Source organism: Pipra filicauda, unplaced genomic scaffold, assembly GCF_003945595.2.
Source record: "Pipra filicauda isolate LSUMZ 115617 unplaced genomic scaffold, ASM394559v2 scaffold308_size869403_pilon, whole genome shotgun sequence".
Taxonomy (NCBI): domain Eukaryota; kingdom Metazoa; phylum Chordata; class Aves; order Passeriformes; family Pipridae; genus Pipra; species Pipra filicauda.
In genome coordinates this window covers 490,979-497,157 of record NW_024104430.1, presented here as the reverse complement: position 1 = coordinate 497,157, position 6,179 = coordinate 490,979, and the positions used below count along the sequence as shown (strand labels likewise).

The 6,179-nt window shown below is 38.0% G+C and overlaps 1 long non-coding RNA gene across 1 annotated transcript; it reads left to right on the top strand.

Moving 5' to 3' along the window:
* Window positions 1-518: 518 nt before the first annotated feature.
* On the top strand, window positions 519-5,884 carry LOC120323647. Its single transcript, XR_005564306.1, has 3 exons — window positions 519-616; window positions 2,465-2,593; window positions 5,316-5,884. It is a non-coding gene; the product is annotated as an uncharacterized LOC120323647 (long non-coding RNA).
* Window positions 5,885-6,179: the final 295 nt, after the last annotated feature.

Sequence of the window (6,179 nt, the reverse complement as noted above, 5' to 3'; positions counted from 1 at the left end):
CAGTAATTTTCATGGAAATTTTTGTCTTGAACTGCAAATTTTGACTGTATTATAAACAGGAGCTAAAATAAAAACTAGGATTTAGAGCTGCTAACATCTCTACCTGTCAATTACGCTGGTAAATTGTATCTTATTTTAATCCTAGTTTTAAGGTCATAAGACTACCTGACCATCTACTTAAAACACTTTAAATCATCATTTATTAAAAATATCTCAGCTCTCTACACTTTCTCAATTTATCTAAATAGCTTCCCCTGTGTGCATATAACTCCTTAAATATGTCTTCCCATCATATGTACCATGTTCTCTGTAGAACTTTTGCCTTCATAAGACAGTCTACGTTTGTTAAGTGCATTGAAACAGAAGAAATTTTAGCAGCTTCAAAGTCTCATTGTATTCTTCTTTAAAATATCAGCCAGAACCATGCTTATTACAAAATAAACATGTGAAATATAATTAGGAGAATACTCCAAAGCTCTCCTCTGCTCAGTTGTCATGGTTGATTATCTTACAGGAAAAATTGTCCAGATGGAAGAACAAGCTTAATTGAAGTCAATAGCCAACATCATCTTGACAGAAATACGACCAAAATTTCCACAGAGTAAACTGCATTGAGGTAAGATGAGATGTTTTTGAAGCAACCTAGGCCCCCAAACTGCATGCTTTTGGCTAGTTGCCAAACCAAATCTGACAACTTTGAAAATCTCATCCGTAAATCAAAACTGAAACACAAACCTGGCATGCTCATATAATCGCATTTAAGTGAATGTCTCCCAATTAGGACAGATCCAACCCCAAATTAAAAACTAATAAAATTCTGTCAGTGTTCAAGGATGTCTAACTTTTAAGCTCAATCTTTAGCTTTTATTCCTAGCTATCTCTAGTTGCTGTCATAAAAATTAATACCGGTTAGGTGAATTAGAGCCTGTTAAGGTAACTAAATGAAAATGCTGCTGGATAAATGCCCCTCCCTTGCATCTCAATGTGTTATTGATCCACACAAAGCATCCTTTACACTCAGGGTTTATAGCCTGGAATTTCCCAAAAGTTTTCTTAGGAAAGAAAATGGAGACAGATGAAGTCTGGGAACCTCCTACACCTCTAAGTCTAAAGCACTGCATTTGAATACAGGAAAAAACATGTACATTTCCCTCCTTTACCCAGATCTTAGTTTTCCTTCCATGGGATAGTAGTAAAAATCACAAGCTGGAGTCCATTCAGAGTGAAAGGATGTTCTTAATTCTCCATCTTTCCTTTGAAGCCATTCCACTCTCCAAGACAGCAAAAAACATTGAATGTGTCAGAGATCAAGAGCATGTGCAAGATTGACTAGATCAACAATTAGGGCATTTATCTGTCAAGGGAAATTCAAAGGTTCCGGTTTATAGCCTCAGACTTTTATCACTCATCTGTACAGACTTTCAGAATTAAAGATAATACAACAGGACTTGCTTAACCCAGGAGAAATTATGGCAATTCTACAGTCTCTAGAAATTTAACATTAGCAAATTGTGAGCACAAAAAATGTTTATGAGATTAAATACATTGTTCAGTTAATGATCTTTGTTGGCAGCAGACCCAGAATGAAGAATGCTTAATGGGTGTAGGTAACTCCTGCTGACCAGCTCTGTAAAAAATATGTGGTGATGACAGTCCTCAAGTGAAAATAGACATATGCATAATTTTCAGGGTCTAAAATGCCTAATGGGAAACCACACCAGGGAGGATAATTCTCATAATTATAAACCTGTTATACAAACTTTGCATAAGTAAACCTGAGAGTCATAAAAGCATTTACTAGGAAGACTCTGTAAATAAACAGTGGCAATGGTTATGGTTAAATGTCTCACTCCCTCCTTTATTTTTTCGCCCTTATTCTGTCAGGAAAGACCTAATGTGCATTTTATACGTTTTGTTAAGACACTTCACAGTATAATTGCTACTCTATGTTTCAACATCACAATAATTGACACCACTCTGAAACTCAGGGTCCTTTTTTGTGTCCTAGATGTCCTACTATTTAAAATGTCATACTAAGTCTATTTCATGAAATCAGAAAAATAGAATCAAGAATCATAGAATGGTTTGGTTAGAAAGGGATCTTCGGATCAGATTGTTAGAAGGCCTCACCCAACCTGGCCTTGAACACTTCCATGGAGGAAGCATATACAACTTCTCTGGGCGACCTGACCCAACATCTCATCACCCTCATCACAAAAAGATTTTTCCTTATATCCAATTTAAACCTATCCTCTTTCAAATTAAGACCCTTGCTCCTTGTCCTATCACTGGAGATCCTGCTAAAAAGACTATGCCATCTTCCTTATAAGCCATCTTTAAGAATTCAAAGGCCTCAGTTAGATCTCCCTGGAGTCTTCTCTTTTCCAGACTAAACAAGTCCTGCTCTCAGCCTTTCTTCATAGGCATATTGATCTATGGCCCTCTTCTGGACCCCTTTTAACAGATCCGCATCTTTCCAGTACCGAGGACCCAGACATGGACACAGTACTCCACAAGAGCTGAGGAGAGGGGCAGAATCACTTCCCTGGACCTGCTTTTGATGATGCCCCAGATGCAGTTGGATTTCTGGGCTGTGAGTACACGTTGCTGTCTCATGTCCAAGTTTTCATCCACCAGTACCCCAAGTTGTTCCCTGTAGGGCTGCTCTCGGTCCATACACCTCCCAACCTGTATTGATATTGGGGATTGCCCCATCAGGGTGTAGATCTTTGCACTTGGTCTTACTGAACTTCATGACATTTACATGGGCCCACTCCTCCAGCCTTTCAAGGTCTCTCTGGATGATATCCCATCCTTCATGTGTATCAACTGCACCACTCAGCATGGTGCCATCTGCAAACTTCCTGAGGGTGCACTCCATTCCACTCTCAATGTCATTAATAAAAACATGGATGAACATCAATTCCAATACTTCTCCCTGAGGGACATCACTTCTTACTGATCTCTGTTTGGACACTGAGCCACTGATTGAAACTCTTCGATGTGGTCATCCAGCCAATTTCTTATTCTTAACTTCTACTTCTGCTAAAGACTTTGAGTGACTTCAGAACTTGGGTACGGTGAGAAGAAAATCCATGTTACTCAGATTAATGAAATTTGTACCTTGAGTTCAAGATGTAATTAGTGCTCAAATATTTGCAGAAAGTTATTGCAAAATTGAGATGCAAACATAGATGTGACATTTTGAAAGAAAATGTGAGAATACTTTGTCTGGGTGTCACCATTCAAATGTATTTTTGTATGATGTTTGTACATTTTTAGTATGCTTGTATGTATGCCTGCATTTTGGGGTTTGCATCTTTATGTATGTCCTTGTTTCAGCTAGGGTAGAGTTAATTTCTTCTCAATATCTGGTACAGTGCTGTGTTTTGGATTCAGAATGAAATGGTGTTGATAACACACTGATGTTTTGGTTTTTTGCTAAGTTATGTTTATCCTAAATCAAGGACTTTCTTCTTGTCTCTTGCTCTACCAGTGAGGGGGTACACAAAGGAAATTGGGGGACAACATAGCCAGGACAGGTGACCAGAACTGACCAAAGGGATATTCCATAGAACATTATGCCCAGTATATAAACTTGGGGGAGTTACCCAGAAGGGTGGCCAATCTGGGTTTGCAAGGCAGGTCTGGCATTGGTCAGTGGGTAATGAGCAATTGTATTGTGCATCATTTGTTTTTTCCCTTGTTTTTATATTTATTAATATCCTTTACAATTAATACTTTATTTTTGATTATTAAAGTGTTCTTATCTCAACCTTCAAGTTTTACTTTGGTTCTCCTCCCCATTCTACTGGTTTAGGGAAGGAGAAGGGGGTTGAGCGAGCAACTGTGTAGTGCTTTATTTCCAACTGGTCTTAAACTTTATTTCCAACTGGTCTTAAACAGAAAGGATATTGAGGTGCTGGAGCGGGTCCAGAGAAGAGCAACAAGGCTGGTGAAGGGACTGGAGCATAAGTCCTATGGGGAGAGGCTGAGGGAGCTGGGGGTGTTTAGCCTGGAGAAGAGGAGGCTCAGAGGTGACCTCATCACCGTCTATAACTACCTGAAGGGAAGTTCTAGCCAGGTGGGGGTTGGTCTCTTCTCTCGGGCACTCAGCAATAGGACAAGGGGGCACGGGCTTAAGCTCCGCCAGGGGAGATTTAAGTTGGATATCAGGAGAAAATTCTTTACAGAGAGAGTAATCAGGCATTGGAATGGGCTACCCAGAGAGGTGGTGGATTCACCATCCCTGGAGATTCTTAAACGCAGATTGGACGTGGCACTGAGTGCCATGATCTAGTAAATGGACTGGATTTGGACCAAGGGTTGGACTCGATGATCTCGGAGGTCTTTTCCAACCCAATCGATTCTATGATTCTATGATTCTATGATTCTAACTAAAACAATGTACAGTTGTCAAGATCTCATATAACAGGATCTTGAAGTTAAGATGCAAAATTCATGTTTAGGCTCTTTAGGATAAGTCTTGGTTTTCAAGAAACAGTCATTACTCAGAAACTAGTAAGATATGCTGGCTCCTCAAACCAAAATATGTAGAAATTTAAGTAGCATTTTATGTAAAGTAAGTTTTAGAAAATTACCTCTCTCAGAACTCCAAAATGAGTTGTATACTGAAGTCAGCCCCTCATACTTAGATTTTAGAACCACTGAGCTAAGAAAATCAAAGCTAGGTAATGCCTTTGTAGGGATGCTTGTGCTCTGTGAAAAAAGTTGCAATAACAAGATCATATACTATAATTAGAGCAGCATGTCTTTATTTTCCTCCCTCTATAATCAGCATATGTTTCCATCCCTTATTCTATGGTTCCTTAATCAAAATTTGCCTCTGGATTTTTCTTCAGCATATATCACTACTGGATTTAAGAATGTAAATCTTTTTTAGTGTATTACCCTAACTCTTCAGTCAAAGCAGTTCCATTTTAACACTGAAAGACAAGGACAGGTAAGATAAGAGTGAAAATGTTCTGCAAGACCAGGTACCTAATGTGAGGTTTCTTGTACCTGCTATTTGCAGAATGCTTATCACTGAATGGCACTTCTTATGCCCAAAACTTAGCTCCCACTCACTGCTGTTTATTACTGTGACTGAGTAGCAAGTCTATCAAAGCTATCAGATCATCAAGCTGAGTATTCAAAAAATAAGAAATACATAATAGTGACCATCTGTGAAGAGATAGATTAACTGACTTGACACAGGAATTTTCCATAGAATCATTTGTTTACTTTGACTAATGAGACCTTTTCTCTCTGCTTGCAATCACATTAGTCACTCAGTATGCTCTTTCTAAATTCAGGAACAAGAAAGAATCCTGCAATCAACAGCTTTCTTCATCCCAAATGCTGACTTTTTAACACAGCAGAAGATCTATTCTACACATCCAATGAAGGAAAAGAAAAAGCAAAGGGAAAACTAGTGTGCAATCATAGAAAAGATCGTGTAAAGGAAACCTCTATTCTGTTATATATTTTAACAGAGCATAATAGCTTGACAAATTTGGCCACGATGATGGCTGATATCTCTACTCTAACGTGCTTTGCATGGGTAAAAAACATTTCTTTGTATACTTAAAAAGTAAGCTGAAAAAAAGATGTGATCAAATTTATAGCCATTTTTAGGTGCTGATCTTAAATATGAGTCACCTTTCACAGGTTTCTGTAGTCTCCCTTATTTAGTCAGACTGGAGAAGCTGGATTCTAACTTGAGTTCCTTGGTTTAAGTCCCTGAAGAGGGATAAAAAAAAAAGAATAGAGAAAAATATTTTGGTCCTGTATATTGATAATCCATTGTCATAAAGCCATTATAATGAAAATGTTTTTTATTGTTAATTTATGCTATTATTTCTCCTGTACATTGAGCAAAATTATGCAGCTTCACTATATTGATAACAATTTTCTCATAGGTGTTGTTTTTCTTATATACAATGCATACTGCAAGAAAATTCATGGACTTCCTTTGATACTTTTCATTTTTAAAAAGCTGATACATCTGTACACTCTTCTGTTACAGAACTGATGAGACAGAACATATCTAAAAATGAGACATCGAAATAATACAGGTTGTTCAAGCACATACTTGACTCCCACAGAGCCCCTCTAATCTTATTTACCAAAAGCTTTCACACTCTTGTCCAAACAATGAGCACCATCTCAGAGCTTGG